General features: G+C 47.7%; 1 non-coding gene and 38 pseudogenes across 1 annotated transcript; all 39 read left to right on the top strand.

The window, feature by feature from the left end:
- The first annotated feature begins 166 nt into the window (after window positions 1–166).
- LOC143762305 (U2 spliceosomal RNA) lies at window positions 167–342 on the top strand (annotated as a pseudogene).
- A 177-nt stretch (window positions 343–519) lies between these two features.
- Window positions 520–695, top strand: LOC143760851 (U2 spliceosomal RNA; annotated as a pseudogene).
- A 177-nt stretch (window positions 696–872) lies between these two features.
- On the top strand, window positions 873–1,048 carry LOC143762351 (U2 spliceosomal RNA; annotated as a pseudogene).
- Window positions 1,049–1,225: 177 nt separating this feature from the next.
- Window positions 1,226–1,401, top strand: LOC143759623 (U2 spliceosomal RNA; annotated as a pseudogene).
- Window positions 1,402–1,578: 177 nt separating this feature from the next.
- Window positions 1,579–1,754, top strand: LOC143761270 (U2 spliceosomal RNA; annotated as a pseudogene).
- Window positions 1,755–1,847: 93 nt separating this feature from the next.
- Window positions 1,848–2,023, top strand: LOC143760498 (U2 spliceosomal RNA; annotated as a pseudogene).
- A 177-nt stretch (window positions 2,024–2,200) lies between these two features.
- LOC143762968 (U2 spliceosomal RNA) lies at window positions 2,201–2,376 on the top strand (annotated as a pseudogene).
- A 177-nt stretch (window positions 2,377–2,553) lies between these two features.
- On the top strand, window positions 2,554–2,729 carry LOC143759622 (U2 spliceosomal RNA; annotated as a pseudogene).
- Window positions 2,730–2,906: 177 nt separating this feature from the next.
- On the top strand, window positions 2,907–3,082 carry LOC143760849 (U2 spliceosomal RNA; annotated as a pseudogene).
- A 177-nt stretch (window positions 3,083–3,259) lies between these two features.
- LOC143762715 (U2 spliceosomal RNA) lies at window positions 3,260–3,435 on the top strand (annotated as a pseudogene).
- Window positions 3,436–3,612: 177 nt separating this feature from the next.
- On the top strand, window positions 3,613–3,788 carry LOC143762067 (U2 spliceosomal RNA; annotated as a pseudogene).
- Window positions 3,789–3,965: 177 nt separating this feature from the next.
- LOC143761719 (U2 spliceosomal RNA) lies at window positions 3,966–4,142 on the top strand (annotated as a pseudogene).
- Window positions 4,143–4,318: 176 nt separating this feature from the next.
- On the top strand, window positions 4,319–4,494 carry LOC143762884 (U2 spliceosomal RNA; annotated as a pseudogene).
- Window positions 4,495–4,671: 177 nt separating this feature from the next.
- LOC143818801 (U2 spliceosomal RNA) lies at window positions 4,672–4,847 on the top strand (annotated as a pseudogene).
- A 177-nt stretch (window positions 4,848–5,024) lies between these two features.
- LOC143762243 (U2 spliceosomal RNA) lies at window positions 5,025–5,202 on the top strand (annotated as a pseudogene).
- A 175-nt stretch (window positions 5,203–5,377) lies between these two features.
- Window positions 5,378–5,564, top strand: LOC143763010 (U2 spliceosomal RNA). Its single transcript, XR_013212296.1, has one exon. It is a non-coding gene; the product is annotated as a U2 spliceosomal RNA (small nuclear RNA).
- Window positions 5,565–5,729: 165 nt separating this feature from the next.
- On the top strand, window positions 5,730–5,905 carry LOC143763036 (U2 spliceosomal RNA; annotated as a pseudogene).
- A 177-nt stretch (window positions 5,906–6,082) lies between these two features.
- LOC143760483 (U2 spliceosomal RNA) lies at window positions 6,083–6,258 on the top strand (annotated as a pseudogene).
- Window positions 6,259–6,435: 177 nt separating this feature from the next.
- On the top strand, window positions 6,436–6,611 carry LOC143762866 (U2 spliceosomal RNA; annotated as a pseudogene).
- A 177-nt stretch (window positions 6,612–6,788) lies between these two features.
- On the top strand, window positions 6,789–6,964 carry LOC143760626 (U2 spliceosomal RNA; annotated as a pseudogene).
- Window positions 6,965–7,141: 177 nt separating this feature from the next.
- Window positions 7,142–7,317, top strand: LOC143762998 (U2 spliceosomal RNA; annotated as a pseudogene).
- A 177-nt stretch (window positions 7,318–7,494) lies between these two features.
- On the top strand, window positions 7,495–7,670 carry LOC143763196 (U2 spliceosomal RNA; annotated as a pseudogene).
- Window positions 7,671–7,847: 177 nt separating this feature from the next.
- Window positions 7,848–8,023, top strand: LOC143762485 (U2 spliceosomal RNA; annotated as a pseudogene).
- Window positions 8,024–13,910: 5,887 nt separating this feature from the next.
- Window positions 13,911–14,086, top strand: LOC143761269 (U2 spliceosomal RNA; annotated as a pseudogene).
- Window positions 14,087–14,263: 177 nt separating this feature from the next.
- LOC143762216 (U2 spliceosomal RNA) lies at window positions 14,264–14,440 on the top strand (annotated as a pseudogene).
- A 176-nt stretch (window positions 14,441–14,616) lies between these two features.
- Window positions 14,617–14,795, top strand: LOC143761390 (U2 spliceosomal RNA; annotated as a pseudogene).
- Window positions 14,796–14,969: 174 nt separating this feature from the next.
- LOC143760710 (U2 spliceosomal RNA) lies at window positions 14,970–15,145 on the top strand (annotated as a pseudogene).
- Window positions 15,146–15,322: 177 nt separating this feature from the next.
- On the top strand, window positions 15,323–15,500 carry LOC143759437 (U2 spliceosomal RNA; annotated as a pseudogene).
- Window positions 15,501–15,675: 175 nt separating this feature from the next.
- On the top strand, window positions 15,676–15,851 carry LOC143760386 (U2 spliceosomal RNA; annotated as a pseudogene).
- A 177-nt stretch (window positions 15,852–16,028) lies between these two features.
- Window positions 16,029–16,204, top strand: LOC143818836 (U2 spliceosomal RNA; annotated as a pseudogene).
- A 177-nt stretch (window positions 16,205–16,381) lies between these two features.
- LOC143761949 (U2 spliceosomal RNA) lies at window positions 16,382–16,557 on the top strand (annotated as a pseudogene).
- Window positions 16,558–16,734: 177 nt separating this feature from the next.
- LOC143760283 (U2 spliceosomal RNA) lies at window positions 16,735–16,910 on the top strand (annotated as a pseudogene).
- A 177-nt stretch (window positions 16,911–17,087) lies between these two features.
- LOC143759760 (U2 spliceosomal RNA) lies at window positions 17,088–17,263 on the top strand (annotated as a pseudogene).
- A 177-nt stretch (window positions 17,264–17,440) lies between these two features.
- On the top strand, window positions 17,441–17,616 carry LOC143761222 (U2 spliceosomal RNA; annotated as a pseudogene).
- A 177-nt stretch (window positions 17,617–17,793) lies between these two features.
- LOC143762450 (U2 spliceosomal RNA) lies at window positions 17,794–17,969 on the top strand (annotated as a pseudogene).
- A 177-nt stretch (window positions 17,970–18,146) lies between these two features.
- Window positions 18,147–18,322, top strand: LOC143761788 (U2 spliceosomal RNA; annotated as a pseudogene).
- A 177-nt stretch (window positions 18,323–18,499) lies between these two features.
- LOC143761725 (U2 spliceosomal RNA) lies at window positions 18,500–18,675 on the top strand (annotated as a pseudogene).
- Window positions 18,676–18,852: 177 nt separating this feature from the next.
- On the top strand, window positions 18,853–19,028 carry LOC143760282 (U2 spliceosomal RNA; annotated as a pseudogene).
- Window positions 19,029–19,205: 177 nt separating this feature from the next.
- Window positions 19,206–19,381, top strand: LOC143818834 (U2 spliceosomal RNA; annotated as a pseudogene).
- Window positions 19,382–19,474: the final 93 nt, after the last annotated feature.

The following is a 19,474-nucleotide window of genomic DNA, read 5'->3' as shown; positions in this document are numbered from 1 at the left end:
AACGCGTTGTGCACAGCTTGAACACACGCACACCGCAGAACTGTCATCTACAGAGCTTCCAGAGTTTCTGGAAAATGTCTTCCCTGCGGCAATCTTTTGCTATGTCTCCACAGTGGGTTTCGGTTGTAGGCCTTGGTGTGGCCCAAGTGGCAAACCATTTCTGATCATCGCTTCTCGGCCAAATGGCTCAAGATCAAGCGTAGTGTCTGTTCTTATCTGATACGTCCCCTATTTGGGCACCATATATTAAATGGATTTTTGGAATAGGGAGCTGGAAATGGAGCTTGCTTCGTCGCACGGAACCTTCACGTGCTGTCACAATGGGGATGGAGGGTGTGGTTATGCAGATTCAAAACGCGTTGTGCACAGCTTGAACACACGCACACCGCAGAACTGTCATCTACAGAGCTTCCAGAGTTTCTGGAAAATGTCTTCCCTGCGGCAATCTTTTGCTATGTCTCCACAGTGGGTTTCGGTTGTAGGCCTTGGTGCGGCCCAAGTGGCAAACCATTTCTGATCATCGCTTCTCGGCCAAATGGCTCAAGATCAAGCGTAGTGTCTGTTCTTATCTGATACGTCCCCTATTTGGGGACCATATATTAAATGGATTTTTGGAATAGGGAGCTGGAAATGGAGCTTGCTTTGTCACACGGAACCTTCACGTGCTGTCACAATGGGGATGGAGGGTGTGGTTATGCAGATTCGAAACGCGTTGTGCACAGCTTGAACACACGCACACCGCAGAACTGTCATCTACAGAGCTTCCAGAGTTTCTGGAAAATGTCTTCCCTGCGGCAATCTTTTGCTAAGTCTCCACAGTGGGTTTCGGTTGTAGGCCTTGGTGCGGCCCAAGTGGCAAATCATTTCTGATCATCGCTTCTCGGCCAAATGGCTCAAGATCAAGCGTAGAGTCTGTTCTTATCTGATACGTCCCCTATTTGGGGACCATATATTAAATGGATTTTTGGAATAGGATGCTGGAAATGGAGCTTGCTTTGTCGCACGGAACCTTCACGAGCTGTCACAATGGGGATGGAGGGTGTGGTTATGCAGATTCAAAACGCGTTGTGCACAGCTTGAACACACGCACACCGCAGAACTGTCATCTACAGAGCTTCCAGAGTTTCTGGAAAATGTCTTCCCTGCGGCAATCTTTTGCTATGTCTCCACAGTGGGTTTCGGTTGTAGGCCTTGGTGCGGCCCAAATGGCGAACCATTTCTGATCATCGCTTCTCGGCCAAATGGCTCAAGATCAAGCGTAGTGTCTGTTCTTATCTGATACGTCCCCTATTTGGGGACCATATATTAAATAGATTTTTGGAATAGGGAGCTGGAAATGGAGCTTGCTTTGTCGCACGGAACCTTCACGTGCTGTCACAATGGGGATGGAGGGTGTGGTTATGCAGATTCAAAACGCGTTGTGCACAGCTTGAACACACGCACACCGCAGAACTGTCATCTACAGAGCTTCCAGAGTTTCTGGAAAATGTCTTCCCTGCGGCAATCTTTTGCTATGTCTCCACAGTGGGTTTCGGTTGTAGGCCTTGGTGCGGCCCAAGTGGCAAACCATTTCTGATCATCGCTTCTCGGCCAAATGGCTCAAGATCAAGCGTAGTGTCTGTTCTTATCTGATACGTCCCCTATTTGGGGACCATATATTAAATAGATTTTTGGAATAGGGAGCTGGAAATGGAGCTTGCTTTGTCGCATGGAACCTTCACGTGCTGTCACAATGGGGATGGAGGGTGTGGTTATGCAGATTCAAAACGCGTTGTGCACAGCTTGTCTCCACAGTGGGTTTCGGTTGTAGGCCTTGGTGCGGCCCAAGTGGCAAACCATTTCTGATCATCGCTTCTCGGCCAAATGGCTCAAGATCAAGCGTAGTGTCTGTTCTTATCTGATACGTCCCCTATTTGGGGACCATATATTAAATGGATTTTTGGAATAGGGAGCTGGAAATGGAGCTTGCTTTGTCGCACGGAACCTTCACGTGCTGTCATAATGGGGATGGAGGGTGTGGTTATGCAGATTCAAAACGCGTTGTGCACAGCTTGAACACACGCACACCGCAGAACTGTCATCTACAGAGCTTCCAGAGTTTCTGGAAAATGTCTTCCCTGCGGCAATCTTTTGCTATGTCTCCACAGTGGGTTTCGGTTGTAGGCCTTGGTGCGGCCCAAGTGGCAAACCATTTCTGATCATCGCTTCTCGGCCAAATGGCTCAAAATCAAGCGTAGTGTCTGTTCTTATCTGATATGTCCCCTATTTGGGGACCATATATTAAATAGATTTTTGGAATAGGGAGCTGGAAATGGAGCTTGCTTTGTCGCATGGAACCTTCACGTGCTGTCACAATGGGGATGGAGGGTGTGGTTATGCAGATTCAAAACGCGTTGTGCACAGCTTGAACACACGCACACCGCAGAACTGTCATCTACAGAGCTTCCAGAGTTTTTGGAAAATGTCTTCCCTGCGGCAATCTTTTGCTATGTCTCCACAGTGGGTTTCGGTTGTAGGCCTTGGTGCGGCCCAAGTGGCAAACCATTTCTGATCATCGCTTCTCGGCCAAATGGCTCAAGATCAAGCGTAGTGTCTGTTCTTATCTGATACGTCCCCTATTTGGGGACCATATATTAAATAGATTTTTGGAATAGGGAGCTGGAAATGGAGCTTGCTTTGTCGCACGGAACCTTCACGTGCTGTCACAATGGGGATGGAGGGTGTGGTTATGCAGATTCAAAACGCGTTGTGCACAGCTTGAACACACGCACACCGCAGAACTGTCATCGACAGAGCTTCCAGAGTTTCTGGAAAATGTCTTCCCTGCGGCAATCTTTTGCTATGTCTCCACAGTGGGTTTCGGTTTTAGGCCTTGGTGCGGCCCAAGTGGCAAACCATTTCTGATCATCGCTTCTCGGCCAAATGGCTCAAGATCAAGCGTAGTGTCTGTTCTTATCTGATACGTCCCCTATTTGGGGACCATATATTAAATGGATTTTTGGAATAGGGAGCTGGAAATGGAGCTTGCTTTGTCACACGGAACCTTCACGTGCTGTCACAATGGGGATGGAGGGTGTGGTTATGCAGATTCAAAACGCGTTGTGCACAGCTTGAACACACGCACACCGCAGAACTGTCATCTACAGAGCTTCCAGAGTTTCTGGAAAATGTCTTCCCTGCGGCAATCTTTTGCTAAGTCTCCACAGTGGGTTTCGGTTGTAGGCCTTGGTGCGGCCCAAGTGGCAAACCATTTCTGATCATCGCTTCTCGGCCAAATGGCTCAAGATCAAGCGTAGAGTCTGTTCTTATCTGATACGTCCCTTATTTGGGGACCATATATTAAATGGATTTTTGGAATAGGATGCTGGAAATGGAGCTTGCTTTGTCGCACGGAACCTTCACGTGCTGTCACAATGGGGATGGAGGGTGTGGTTATGCAGATTCAAAACGCGTTGTGCACAGCTTGAACACACGCACACCGCAGAACTGTCATCTACAGAGCTTCCAGAGTTTCTGGAAAATGTCTTCCCTGCGGCAATCTTTTGCTATGTCTCCACAGTGGGTTTCGGTTGTAGGCCTTGGTGCGGCCCAAATGGCAAACCATTTCTGATCATCGCTTCTCGGCCAAATGGCTCAAGATCAAGCGTAGAGTCTGTTCTTATCTGATACGTCCCCTATTTGGGGACCATATATTAAATGGATTTTTGGAATAGGGAGCTGGCAATGGAGCTTGCTTTGTCGCACGGAACCTTCACGTGCTGTCACAATGGGGATGGAGGGTGTGGTTATGCAGATTCGAAACGCGTTGTATACAGCTTGAACACACGCACACCGCAGAACTGTCATCTACAGAGCTTCCAAAGTTTCTGGAAAATGTCTTCCCTGCGGCAATCTTTTGCTATGTCTCCACAGTGGGTTTCGGTTGTAGGCCTTGGTGCGGCCCAAGTGGCAAACCATTTCTGATCATCGCTTCTCGGCCAAATGGCTCAAGATCAAGCGTAGTGTCTGTTCTTATCTGATATGTACCCTATTTGGGGACCATATATTAAATAGATTTTTGGAATAGGGAACTGGAAATGGAGCTTGCTTTGTCGCACGGAACCTTCACTTGCTGTCACAATGGGGATGGAGGGTGTGGTTATGCAGATTCAAAACGCGTTGTGCACAGCTTGAACACACGCACACCGCAGAACTGTCATCTACAGAACTTCCAGAGTTTCTGGAAAATGTCTTCCCTGCGGCCATCTTTTGCTATGTCTCCACAGTGGGTTTCGGTTGTAGGCCTTGGTGCGGCCCAAGTGGCAAACCATTTCTTATCATCGCTTCTCGGCCAAATGGCTCAAGATCAAGCGTAGTGTCTGTTCTTATCTGATACGTCCCCTATTTTGGGACCATATATTAAATGGATTTTTGGAATAGGGAGCTGGAAATGGAGCTTGCTTTGTCACACGGAACCTTCACGTGCTGTCACAATGGGGATGGAGGGTGTGGTTATGCAGATTAAAAACGCGTTGTGCACAGCTTGAACACACGCACACCGCAGAACTGTCATCTACAGAACTTCCAGAGTTTCTGGAAAATGTCTTCCCTGCGGCAATCTTTTGCTATGTCTCCACAGTGGGTTTCGGTTGTAGGCCTTGGTGTGGCCTAAGTGGCAAATCATTTCTGATCATCGCTTCTCGGCCAAATGGCTCAAGATCAAGCGTAGTGTCTGTTCTTATCTGATACGTCCCCTATTTGGGGACCATATATTAAATGGATTTTTGGAATACGGAGCTGGAAATGGAGCTTGCTTCGTCGCACGGAACCTTCACGTGCTGTCACAATGGGGATGGAGGGTGTGGTTATGCAGATTCAAAACGCGTTGTGCACAGCTTGAACACACGCACACCGCAGAACTGTCATCTACAGAGCTTCCAGAGTTTCTGGAAAATGTCTTCCCTGCGGCAATCTTTTGCTATGTCTCCACAGTGGGTTTCGGTTGTAGGCCTTGGTGCGGCCCAAGTGGCAAACCATTTCTGATCATCGCTTCTTGGCCAAATGGCTCAAGATCAAGCGTAGTGTCTGTTCTTATCTGATACGTCCCCTATTTGGGGACCATATATTAAATAGATTTTTGGAATAGGGAGCTGGAAATGGAGCTTGCTTTGTCGCACGGAACCTTCACGTGCTGTCACAATGGGGATGGAGGGTGTAATTATGCAGATTCAAAACGCGTTGTGCACAGCTTGAACACACGCACACCGCAGAACTGTCATCTACAGAACTTCCAGAGTTTCTGGAAAATGTCTTCCCTGCAGCAATCTTTTGCTATGTCTCCACAGTGGGTTTCGGTTTTAGGCCTTGGTGCGGCCCAAGTGGCAAACCATTTCTGATCATCACTTCTCGGCCAAATGGCTCAAGATCAAGCGTAGTGTCTGTTCTTATCTGATACGTCCCCTATTTGGGACCATATATTAAATGGATTTTTGGAATAGGGAGCTGGAAATGGAGCTTGCTTTGTGACACGGAACCTTCACGTGCTGTCACAATGGGGATGGAGGGTGTGGTTATGCAGATTCAAAACGCGTTGTGCACAGCTTGAACACAAGCACACCGCAGAACTGTCATCGACAGAGCTTCCAGAGTTTCTGGAAAATGTCTTTCCTGCGGCAATCTTTTGCTATGTCTCCACAGTGGGTTTCGGTTGTAGGCCTTGGTGCGGCCCAAGTGGCAAACCATTTCTTATCATCGCTTCTCGGCCAAATGGCTCAAGATCAAGCGTTGTGTCTGTTCTTATCTGATACGTCCCCTATTTTGGGACCATATATTAAATGGATTTTTGGAATAGGGAGCTGGAAATGGAGCTTGCTTTGTCACACGGAACCTTCACGTGCTGTCACAATGGGGATGGAGGGTGTGGTTATGCAGATTCAAAACGCGTTGTGCACAGCTTGAACACACGCACACCGCAGAACTGTCATCTACAGAACTTCCAGAGTTTCTGGAAAATGTCTTCCCTGCGGCAATCTTTTGCTATGTCTCCACAGTGGGTTTCGGTTGTAGGCCTTGGTGCGGCCCAAGTGGCAAACCATTTCTGATCATCGCTTCTCGGCCAAATGGCTCAAGATCAAGCGTAGTGTCTGTTCTTATCTGATACGTCCCCTATTTGGGGACCATATGTTAAATAGATTTTTGGAATAGGGAGCTGGAAATGGAGCTTGCTTTGTCGCACGGAACCTTCACGTGCTGTCACAATGGGGATGGAGGGTGTGGTTATGCAGATTCAAAACGCGTTGTGCACAGCTTGAACACACGCACACCGCAGAACTGTCATCAACAGAGCTTCCAGAGTTTCTGGAAAATGTCTTCCCTGCGGCCATCTTTTGCTATGTCTCCACAGTGGGTTTCGGTTGTAGGCCTTGGTGCGGCCCAAGTGGCAAACCATTTCTTATCATCGCTTCTCGGCCAAATGGCTCAAGATCAAGCGTAGTGTCTGTTCTTATCTGATACGTCCCCTATTTTGGGACCATATATTAAATGGATTTTTGGAATAGGGAGCTGGAAATGGAGCTTGCTTTGTCACACGGAACCTTCACGTGCTGTCACAATGGGGATGGAGGGTGTGGTTATGCAGATTCAAAACGCGTTGTGCACAGCTTGAACACACGCACACCGCAGAACTGTCATCTACAGAACTTCCAGAGTTTCTGGAAAATGTCTTCCCTGCGGCAATCTTTTGCTATGTCTCCACAGTGGGTTTCGGTTGTAGGCCTTGGTGCGGCCCAAGTGGCAAACCATTTCTGATCATCGCTTCTCGGCCAAATGGCTCAAGATCAAGCGTAGTGTCTGTTCTTATCTGATACGTCCCCTATTTGGGGACCATATATTAAATAGATTTTTGGAACAGGGAGCTGGAAATGGAGCTTGCTTTGTCACACGGAACCTTCACGTGCTGTCACAATGGGGATGGAGGGTGTGGTTATGCAGATTCGAAACGCATTGTGCACAGCTTGAACACACGCACACCGCAGAACTGTCATCTACAGAGCTTCCAGAGTTTCTGGAAAATGTCTTCCCTGCGGCAATCTTTTGCTATGTCTCCACAGTGGGTTTTGGTTGTAGGCCTTGGTGCGGCCCAAGTGGCAAACCATTTCTGATCATCGTTTCTCGGCCAAATGGCTCACGATCAAGCGTAGAGTCTGTTCTTATCTGATACGTCCCCTATTTGGGGACCATATATTAAATGGATTTTTGCAATACGGAGCTGGAAATGGAGCTTGCTTTGTCGCACGGAACCTTCACGTGCTGTCACAATGGGGATGGAGGGTGTGGTTATGCAGATTCGAAACGCGTTGTATACAGCTTGAACACACGCACACCGCAGAACTGTCATCTACAGAACTTCCAAAGTTTCTGGAAAATGTCTTCCCTGCGGCAATCTTTTGCTATGTCTCCACAGTGGGTTTCGGTTGTAGGCCTTGGTGCGGCCCAAGTGGCAAACCATTTCTGATCATCGCTTCCCGGACAAATGGCTCAAGATCAAGCGTAGAGTCTGTTCTTATCTGATACGTCCCCTATTTGGGGACCATATATTTAATGGATTTTTGGAATAGGGAGCTGGAAATGGAGCTTGCTTTGTCGCACGGAACCTTCACGTGCTGTCACAATGGGGATGGAGGGTGTGGTTATGCAGATTCAAAACGCGTTGTATACAGCTTGAACACACGCACACCGCAGAACTGTCATCTACAGAGCTTCCAAAGTTTCTGGAAAATGTCTTCCCTGCGGCAATCTTTTGCTATGTCTCCACAGTGGGTTTTGGTTGTAGGCCTTGGTGCGGCCCAAGTGGCAAACCATTTCTGATCATCGCTTCTCGGCCAAATGGCTCAAGATCAAGCGTAGAGTCTGTTCTTATCTGATACGTCCCCTATTTGGGGACCATATATTAAATGGATTTTTGGAATAGGGAGCTGGAAATGGAGCTTGCTTTGTCGCATGGAACCTTCACGTGCTGTCACAATGGGGATGGAGGGTGTGGTTATGCAGATTCAAAACGCGTTGTGCACAGCTTGAACACACGCACACCGCAGAACTGTCATCTACAGAGCTTCCAGAGTTTCTGGAAAATGTCTTCCCTGCGGCAATCTTTTGCTATGTCTCCACAGTGGGTTTCGTGTTATGACCCCAATGGCGAGGGTCTCAGAGGAACGTGGAAGTCTGCAGAATACAAAAAACCAGCTCATAGGGCAGTGGTAACTGGGTTGACCATATATCTACTCCTAACGCCAACACTAGAAATAGCCAGGGATCATTCCTACGATGATTCTAGATGACACGCTCCAGCCGGAGAATCTAACTACCCCTAGTAGAGGAAAAACAAAGACCTTTCTTGCCTCCAGAGAAGGGAACCCCAAAGCTGGATAGAAGCCCCCCCACAAATAATAACGGTGAGGTAAGAGGAAATGACAAACACAGAAATGAACCAGGTTTAGCACAGAGAGGCCCGCTTACTGATAGCAGAATAAAGAAAGGTAACTTATATGGTCAACAAAAACCCTATCAAAATCCACACTGGAAATTCAAGAACCCCCGAACCGTCTAACGGTCCGGGGGGAGAACACCAGCCCCCTAGAGCTTCCAGCAAAGATCAGGATATAGATTTGGAACAAGCTGGACAAAAATACAAAACCAAAACAAAAAGCAAAAAGCAAAAAGGCAGACTTAGCTGATATAACTGGAACCAGGATCAGTAGACAAGAGCACAGCAGACTAGCTCTGATAACTACGTTGCCAGGCATTGAACTGAAGGTCCAGGGAGCTTAAATAGCAACACCCCTAACTAACGACCCAGGTGCGGATAAAAGGAATGACAGAAAAACCAGAGTCAAAAAACTAGTAACCACTAGAGGGAGCAAAAAGCGAATTCACAACAGTACCCCCCCCTTAGTGAGGGGTCACCGAACCCTCACCACGACCACCAGGGCGATCAGGATGAGCGGCATGAAAGGCACGAACTATATCGGCCGCATGAACATCAGAGGCGACCACCCAGGAATTATCCTCCTGACCATAGCCCTTCCACTTGACCAGGTACTGAAGCCTCCGCCTGGAGAGGCGAGAATCCAAGATCTTCTCCACCACGTACTCCAACTCGCCCTCAACCAACACCGGAGCAGGAGGCTCGGCAGAAGGAACTACAGGCACAATGTACCGCCGCAACAAGGACCTATGAAATACATTGTGAATAGCAAACGACACAGGAAGATCCAGACGAAAAGATACAGGATTAAGGATTTCCAATATCTTGTAAGGCCCAATAAAACGAGGTTTAAACTTGGGAGAGGAGACCTTCATAGGAACAAAGCGGGAAGAAAGCCACACCAAATCCCCAACGCGTAGTCGGGGACCCACACCGCGGCGGCGGTTGGCAAAGCGCTGAGCCCTCTCCTGTGACAACTTCAAGTTGTCCACCACATGATTCCAGATCCGCTGCAACCTATCCACCACAGAATCCACCCCAGGACAGTCAGAAGGCTCCACATGACCCGAAGAAAAGCGAGGATGGAAACCAGAGTTGCAGAAAAAAGGCGAAACCAAGGTGGCGGAACTAGCCCGATTATTAAGGGCAAACTCAGCCAACGGCAAGAATGTCACCCAATCGTCCTGATCAGCAGAGACAAAACACCTCAAATAAGCCTCCAAAGTCTGATTGGTTCGCTCCGTCTGTCCATTAGTCTGAGGATGGAAAGCAGACGAAAACGACAAATCAATGCCCATCCTACTACAAAAGGATCGCCAGAACCTGGAAACGAACTGGGATCCTCTGTCTGACACAATATTCTCAGGGATGCCGTGCAAACGAACCACGTTCTGGAAAAACACAGGAACCAGATCGGAAGAGGAAGGCAGCTTAGGCAAAGGAACCAAATGGACCATCTTGGAGAAGCGATCACATATCACCCAGATAACGGACATGCCCTGAGATAGCGGAAGATCAGAAATGAAATCCATGGAGATATGTGTCCAAGGTCTCTTCGGGACAGGCAAGGGCAAGAGCAAACCGCTGGCACGAGAACAGCAAGGCTTAGCTCGAGCACAAGTCCCACAGGACTGCACAAATGACCGCACATCCCTTGACAAAGAAGGCCACCAAAAGGACCTGGCCACCAGATCTCTGGTGCCAAAAATTCCCGGGTGACCTGCCAACACCGAGGAATGAACCTCGGAAATGACTCTGCTGGTCCACTTATCCGGGACAAACAGTCTGTCAGGTGGACAAGACTCAGGCCTATCCGCCTGAAATCTCTGCAACACACGTCGCAGATCCGGAGAAATAGCTGACAAGATAACTCCATCTTTAAGAATACCAACAGGATCAGCGACTTCAGGAGCATCAGGCACAAAGCTCCTAGAAAGAGCATCGGCCTTCACATTCTTTGAACCTGGTAAATACGAGACAACAAAATCAAAGCGGGAGAAAAACAATGACCAGCGGGCCTGTCTCGGATTAAGGCGTTTAGCAGACTCGAGATACATCAGATTTTTGTGATCAGTCAAGACCACCACACGATGCTTAGCACCCTCGAGCCAATGACGCCACTCCTCAAATGCCCATTTCATGGCCAACAACTCCCGATTGCCCACATCATAATTTCGCTCGGCAGGCGAAAACTTCCTAGAGAAAAAGGCACAAGGTTTCATAACAGAGCAACCAGGGCCTCTCTGCGACAAAACGGCCCCCGCTCCAATCTCTGAAGCATCCACCTCAACCTGAAAGGGAAGTGAGACATCGGGCTGGCACAAAACAGGCGCCGAAGTAAACCGGCGTTTCAACTCCTGGAAAGCCTCCACGGCAGCAGGAGCCCAGTTGGCTACATCGGAGCCCTTCTTGGTCATATCCGTCAAAGGTTTCACAATGCTAGAAAAATTAGCGATAAAACGACGGTAGAAGTTAGCGAAACCCAAGAATTTCTGAAGACTCTTAACAGACGAGGGCTGAGTCCAATCAAGAATAGCTCGGACCTTGACTGGGTCCATCTCCACAGCAGAAGGGGAAAAAATGAACCCCAAAAAGGGAACCTTCTGTACACCAAAGAGACACTTTGAGCCCTTGACAAACAAAGAATTTTCACGCAAAATTTTAAAGACCAACCTGACCTGCTCCACATGTGAATCCCAATTATCAGAAAAAACCAAAATATCATCCAGATAAACAATCAAAAATTTATCCAGATACTTCCGGAAGATGTCATGCATAAAGGACTGAAAAACTGAAGGCGCATTGGAGAGCCCAAAAGGCATCACCAAGTACTCAAAATGACCTTCGGGCGTATTGAATGCGGTTTTCCATTCATCACCTTGCTTAATGCGCACAAGGTTGTACGCACCACGAAGGTCTATCTTGGTGAACCACTTGGCACCCTTAATCCGGGCAAACAAGTCAGACAACAGCGGTAAAGGATACTGAAATTTGACAGTGATCTTATTTAAAAGCCGATAATCAATACAAGGCCTCAAAGATCCGTCCTTTTTTGCCACAAAAAAGAATCCCGCACCAAGAGGGGAAGAAGACGGACGAATATGTCCTTTCTCCAGAGACTCCTTGATATATGAACGCATAGCGGTATGTTCGGGTACCGACAGATTAAACAGTCTTCCCTTAGGAAATTTACTGCCAGGGATCAAATCTATAGCACAGTCACAGTCCCTATGAGGAGGCAGTGCACTGGACTCAGACTCACTGAAGACATCCTGATAATCAGACAAATACTCAGGAACTTCCGAAGGCGTAGAAGAAGCAATAGACACAGGCAGGGAATCCCCATGAATACCACGACAGCCCCAACTTGAGACTGACATAGCCTTCCAGTCCAGGACTGGATTATGGGTCTGTAACCATGGCAGCCCTAAAACAACCAAATCATGCATTTTATGTAAAACCAGGAAACGTATCACCTCGCGGTGTTCAGGAGTCATGCACATGGTAACTTGTGTCCAATACTGCGGTTTATTTGCTGCCAATGGCGTAGCATCAATACCCCTGAGAGGAATAGGATTTTCCAATGGTTCAAGAGTAAAACCACAGCGCTTAGCAAATGACAGATCCATAAGACTCAGGGCAGCACCTGAATCTACAAACGCCATGACAGGATAAGACGACAGTGAGCAAATCAAAGTTACAGACAGAATAAATTTAGGTTGCAAATTACCAACGGTGACAGGACTAACAACCTTAGCTATACGTTTAGAGCATGCTGAGATAACATGTGTAGAATCACCACAGTAGTAGCACAAGCCATTCCGGCGTCTATGAATTTTCCGCTCATTTCTAGTCAGGATTCTATCACATTGCATTAAATCAGGTGTCTGTTCAGACAACACCATGAGGGAATTTGCGGTTTTGCGCTCCCGCAACCGCCGGTCAATTTGAATAGCCAGTGCCATAGTATCATTCAGACCTGTGGGAATGGGAAAACCCACCATAACATTCTTAATGGCTTCAGAAAGGCCATTTCTAAAATTAGCGGCCAGTGCACACTCGTTCCAATGTGTCAGCACGGACCATTTCCGAAATTTTTGGCAATACACTTCAGCCTCGTCCTGTCCCTGAGACATAGCCAGCAAGGCCTTTTCTGCCTGAATCTCAAGATTGGGTTCCTCATAAAGCAAACCGAGCGCCAGAAAAAACGCATCAATATCAGCCAATGCCGGATCTCCTGGCGCCAGCGAAAACGCCCAATCCTGAGGGTCGCCCCGTAAGAACGAAATAACAATTTTTACTTGCTGAGCAGCGTCTCCAGATGAACAGGGTCTCAGGGACAAAAACAATTTACAATTATTCACGAAATTCCTAAACTTAAACCTGTCTCCGGAAAACAGTTCAGGAATCGGTATTTTAGGTTCTGACCTAGGATTTCTGATAACATAGTCTTGTATGCCCTGCACACGAGTAGCCAGCTGGTCCACACTTGTAATCAAGGTCTGGACATTCATGTCTGCAGCAAGCATAGCCACTCTGAGGTAAAGGGGAAGAAGGAAAAAAAAAAACAAAACTCAGAATCTTCTTTCTTATAATCCCTCTTCTGCAATGCATTAAACATTTAATACTGGCCTGGCAAACTGTTATGACCCCAATGGCGAGGGTCTCAGAGGAACGTGGAAGTCTGCAGAATACAAAAAACCAGCTCATAGGGCAGTGGTAACTGGGTTGACCATATATCTACTCCTAACGCCAACACTAGAAGTAGCCGGGGATCATTCCTACGATGATTCTAGATGACACGCTCCAGCCGGAGAATCTAACTACCCCTAGTAGAGGAAAAACAAAGACCTTTCTTGCCTCCAGAGAAGGGAACCCCAAAGCTGGATAGAAGCCCCCCCACAAATAATAACGGTGAGGTAAGAGGAAATGACAAACACAGAAATGAACCAGGTTTAGCACAGAGAGGCCCGCTTACTGATAGCAGAATAAAGAAAGGTAACTTATATGGTCAACAAAAACCCTATCAAAATCCACACTGGAAATTCAAGAACCCCCGAACCGTCTAACGGTCCGGGGGGAGAACACCAGCCCCCTAGAGCTTCCAGCAAAGATCAGGATATAGATTTGGAACAAGCTGGACAAAAATACAAAACCAAAACAAAAAGCAAAAAGCAAAAAGGCAGACTTAGCTGATATAACTGGAACCAGGATCAGTAGACAAGAGCACAGCAGACTAGCTCTGATAACTACGTTGCCAGGCATTGAACTGAAGGTCCAGGGAGCTTAAATAGCAACACCCCTAACTAACGACCCAGGTGCGGATAAAAGGAATGACAGAAAAACCAGAGTCAAAAAACTAGTAACCACTAGAGGGAGCAAAAAGCGAATTCACAACAGTTTCGGTTGTAGGCCTTGGTGCGGCCCAAGTGGCAAACCATTTCTGATCATCGCTTCTCGGCCAAATGGCTCAAGATCAAGCGTAGTGTCTGTTCTTATCTGATACGTCCCCTATTTGGGGACCATATATTAAATAGATTTTTGGAATAGGGAGCTGGAAATGGAGCTTGCTTTGTCGCATGGAACCTTCACGTGCTGTCACAATGGGGATGGAGGGTGTGGTTATGCAGATTCAAAATGCGTTGTGCACAGCTTGAACACACGCACACCGCAGAACTGTCATCTACAGAGCTTCCAGAGTTTCTGGAAAATGTCTTCCCTGCGGCAATCTTTTGCTATGTCTCCACAGTGGGTTTCGGTTGTAGGCCTTGGTGCGGCCCAAGTGGCAAACCATTTCTGATCATCGCTTCTCGGCCAAATGGCTCAAGATCAAGCGTAGTGTCTGTTCTTATCTGATACGTACCCTATTTGGGGACCATATATTAAATAGATTTTTGGAATAGGGAACTGGAAATGGAGCTTGCTTTGTCGCACGGAACCTTCACTTGCTGTCACAATGGGGATGGAGGGTGTGGTTATGCAGATTCAAAACGCGTTGTGCACAGCTTGAACACACGCACACCGCAGAACTGTCATCTACAGAACTTCCAGAGTTTCTGGAAAATGTCTTCCCTGCGGCAATCTTTTGCTATGTCTCAACAGTGGGTTTCGGTTGTAGGCCTTGGTGCGGCCCAAATGGCACACCATTTCTGATCATCGCTTCTCGGCCAAATGGCTCAAGATCAAGCGTAGTGTCTGTTCTTATCTGATACGTCCCCTATTTGGGGACCATATATTAAATGGATTTTTGGAATAGGGAGCTGGAAATGGAGCTTGCTTTGTCGCACGGAACCTTAACGTGCTGTCACAATGGGGATGGAGGGTGTGATTATGCAGATTCAAAACGCGTTGTGCACAGCTTGAACACACGCACACCGCAGAACTGTCATCGACAAAGCTTCCAGAGTTTCTGGAAAATGTCTTCCCTGCGGCAATCTTTTGCTATGTCTCCACAGTGGGTTTCGGTTGTAGGCCTTGGTGCGGCCCAAGTGGCAAACCATTTCTGATCATCGTTTCTCGGCCAAATGGCTCAAGATCAAGCGTAGTGTCTGTTCTTATCTGATACGTCCCCTATTTGGGGACCATATATTAAATAGATTTTTGGAATAGGGAGCTGGAAATGGAGCTTGCTTTGTCGCACGGAACCTTCACGTGCTGTCACAATGGGGATGGAGGGTGTGGTTATGCAGATTCAAAATGCGTTGTCCACAGCTTGAACACACGCACACCGCAGAACTGTCATCTACAGAGCTTCCAGGGTTTCTGGAAAATGTCTTCCCTGCGGCAATCTTTTGCTATGTCTCCACAGTGGGTTACGGTTGTAGGCCTTGGTGAGGCCTAAGTGGCAAACCATTTCTGATCATCGCTTCTCGGCCAAATGGCTCAAGATCAAGCGTAGTGTCTGTTCTTATCTGATACGTCCCCTATTTGGGGACCATATATTAAATGGATTTTTGGAATACGGAGCTGGAAATGGAGCTTGCTTCGTCGGACGGAACCTTCACATGCTGTCACAATGGGGATGGAGGGTGTGGTTATGCAGATTCAAAACGCGTTGTGCACAGCTTGAACACACGCACACCGCAGAACTGTCATCGACAGAGCTTCCAGAGTTTCTGGAAAATGTCTTCCCTGCGGCAATCTTTTGCTATGTCTCCACAGTGGGTTTCGGTTGTAGGCCTTGGTGCGGCCCAAGTGGCAAACCATTTCTGATCATCGCTTCTCGGCCAAATGGCTCAAGATCAAGCGTAGTGTCTGTTCTTATCTGATACGTCCCCTATTTGGGGACCATATATTAAATAGATTTTTGGAATAGGGAGTTGGAAATGGAGCTTGCTTTGTCGCACGGAACCTTCACGTGCTGTCACAATGGGGATGGAGGGTGTGGTTATGCAGATTCAAAACGCGTTGTATACAGCTTGAACACACGCACACCGCAGAACTATCATCTACAGAACTTCCAGAGTTTCTGGAAAATGTCTTCCCTGCGGCAATCTTTTGCTATGTCTCCACAGTGGGTTTCGGTTGTAGGCCTTGGTGCGGCCCAAGTGGCAAACCATTTCTGATCATCGCTTCTCGGCCAAATGGCTCAAGATCAAGCGTAGTGTCTGTTCTTATCTGATACGTCCCCTATTTGGGGACCATATATTAAATAGATTTTTGGAATAGGGAGCTGGAAATGGAGCTTGCTTTGTCGCACGGAACCTTCATGTGCTGTCACAATGGGGATGGAGGGTGTGGTTATGCAGATTCAAAACGCGTTGTGCACAGCTTGAACACACGCACACCGCAGAACTGTCATCGACAGAGCTTCCAGAGTTTCTGGAAAATGTCTTCCCTGCGGCAATCTTTTGCTATGTCTCCACAGTGGGTTTCGGTTGTAGGCCTTGGTGCGGCCCAAGTGGCAAACCATTTCTGATCATCGCTTCTTGGCCAAATGGCTCAAGATCAAGCGTAGTGTCTGCTCTTATCTGATATGTCCCCTATTTGGGGACCATATATTAAATAGATTTTTGGAATAGGGAGCTGGAAATGGAGCTTGCTTTGTCGCACGGAACCTTCACGTGCTGTCACAATGGGGATGGAGGGTGTGGTTATGCAGATTCAAAACGCGTTGTGCACAGCTTGAACACACGCACACCGCAGAACTATCATCTACAGAACTTCCAGAGTTTCTGGAAAATGTCTTCCCTGCGGCAATCTTTTGCTATGTCTCCACAGTGGGTTTCGGTTGTAGGCCTTGGTGCGGCCCAAGTGGCAAACCATTTCTGATCATCGCTTCTCGGCCAAATGGCTCAAGATCAAGCGTAGTGTCTGTTCTTATCTGATACGTCCCCTATTTGGGGACCATATATTAAATAGATTTTTGGAATAGGGAGTTGGAAATGGAGCTTGCTTTGTCGCACGGAACCTTCACGTGCTGTCACAATGGGGATGGAGGGTGTGGTTATGCAGATTCAAAACACGTTGTGCACAGCTTGAACACACGCACACCGCAGAACTATCATCTACAGAACTTCCAGAGTTTCTGGAAAATGTCTTCCCTGCGGCAATCTTTTGCTATGTCTCCACAGTGGGTTTCGGTTGTAGGCCTTGGTGTGGACCAAGTGGCAAACCATTTCTGATCATCGCTTCTCGGCCAAATGGCTCAAGATCAAGTGTAGTGTCTGTTCTTATCTGATACGTCCCCTATTTGGGGACCATATATTAAATAGATTTTTGGAATAGGGAGCTGGAAATGGAGCTTGCTTTGTCGCACGGAACCTTCATGTGCTGTCACAATGGGGATGGAGGGTGTGGTTATGCAGATTCAAAACGCGTTGTGCACAGCTTGAACACACGCACACCGCAGAACTGTCATCTACAGAGCTTCCAGAGTTTCTGGAAAATGTCTTCCCTGCGGCAATCTTTTGCTATGTCTCCACAGTGGGTTTCGGTTGTAGGCCTTGGTGTGGCCCAAGTGACAAACCATTTCTGATCATCGCTTCTCGGCCAAATGGCACAAGATCAAGCGTAGTGTCTGTTCTTATCTGATACGTCCCCTATTTGGGGACCATATATTAAATGGATTTTTGGAATAGGGAGCTGGAAATGGAGCTTGCTTCGTCGCACGGAACCTTCACGTGCTGTCACAATGGGGATGGAGGGTGTGGTTATGCAGATTCAAAACGCGTTGTGCACAGCTTGAACACACGCACACCACAGAACTGTCATCGACAGAGCTTCCAGAGTTTCTGGAAAATGTCTTCCCTGCGGCAATCTTTTGCTATGTCTCCACAGTGGGTTTCGGTTGTAGGCCTTGGTGCGGCCCAAGTGGCAAACCATTTCTGATCATCGCTTCTCGGCCAAATGGCTCAAGATCAAGCGTAGTGTCTGTTCTTATCTGATACGTCCCCTATTTGGGGACCATATATTAAATGGATTTTTGGAATAGGGAGCTGGAAATGGAGCTTGCTTTGTCACACTGAACCTTCACGTGCTGTCACAATGGGGATGGAGGGTGTGGTTATGCAGATTCGAAACGCTTTGTGCACAGCTTGAACACACGCACACCGCAGAACTGTCATCTACAGAGCTTCCAGAGTTTCTGGAAAATGTCTTCCCTGCGGCAATCTTTTGCTAAGTCTCCACAGTGGGTTTCGGTTGTAGGCCTTGGTGCGGCCCAAGTGGCAAACCATTTCTGATCATCGCTTCTCGGCCAAATGGCTCAAGATCAAGCGTAGAGTCTGTTCTTATCTGATACGTCCCCTATTTGGGGACCATATATTAAATGGATTTTTGGAATAGGATGCTGGAAATGGAGCTTGCTTTGTCGCACGGAACCTTCACGTGCTGTCACAATGGGGATGGAGGGTGTGGTTATGCAGATTCAAAACGCGTTGTGCACAGCTTGAACACACGCACACCGCAGAACTGTCATCTACAGAGCTTCCAGAGTTTCTGGAAAATGTCTTCCCTGCGGCAATCTTTTGCTATGTCTCCACAGTGGGTTTCGGTTGTAGGCCTTGGTGCGGCCCAAATGGCAAACCATTTCTGATCATCGCTTCTCGGCCAAATGGCTCAAGATCAAGCGTAGAGTCTGTTCTTATCTGATACGTCCCCTATTTGGGGACCATATATTAAATGGATTTTTGGAATAGGGAGCTGGCAATGGAGCTTGCTTTGTCGCACAGAACCTTCACGTGCTGTCACAATGGGGATGGAGGGTGTGGTTATGCAGATTCAAAACGCGTTGTGCACAGCTTGAACACATGCACACCGCAGAACTGTCATCTACAGAGCTTCCAGAGTTTCTGGAAAATGTCTTCCCTGCGGCAATCTTTTGCTATGTCTCCACAGTGGGTTTCGGTTGTAGGCCTTGGTGCGGCCCAATTGGCAAACCATTTCTGATCATCGCTTCTCGGCCAAATGGCTCAAGATCAAGCGTAGTGTCTGTTCTTATCTGATACGTCCCCTATTTGGGGACCATATATTAAATAGATTTTTGGAATAGGGAGTTGGAAATGGAGCTTGCTTTGTCGCACGGAACCTTCACGTGCTGTCACAATGGGGATGGAGGGTGTGGTTATGCAGATTCAAAACGCGTTGTGCACAGCTTGAACACACGCACACCGCAGAACTATCATCTACAGAACTTCCAGAGTTTCTGGAAAATGTCTTCCCTGCGGCAATCTTTTGCTATGTCTCCACAGTGGGTTTCGGTTGTAGGCCTTGGTGCGGCCCAAGTGGCAAACCATTTCTGATCATCGCTTCTCGGCCAAATGGCTCAAGATCAAGCGTAGTGTCTGTTCTTATCTGATACGTCCCCTATTTGGGGACCATATATTAAATAGATTTTTGGAATAGGGAGCTGGAAATGGAGCTTGCTTTGTCGCACGGAACCTTCATGTGCTGTCACAATGGGGATGGAGGGTGTGGTTATGCAGATTCAAAACGCGTTGTGCACAGCTTGAACACACGCACACCGCAGAACTGTCATCGACAGAGCTTCCAGAGTTTCTGGAAAATGTCTTC

Source organism: Ranitomeya variabilis, chromosome 3 (assembly GCF_051348905.1).
Source record: "Ranitomeya variabilis isolate aRanVar5 chromosome 3, aRanVar5.hap1, whole genome shotgun sequence".
Taxonomy (NCBI): Eukaryota; Metazoa; Chordata; class Amphibia; order Anura; family Dendrobatidae; genus Ranitomeya; species Ranitomeya variabilis.
The sequence above is the reverse complement of the archived record's forward strand: the minus strand, read 5'-3'. Positions and strand labels throughout refer to the sequence as shown.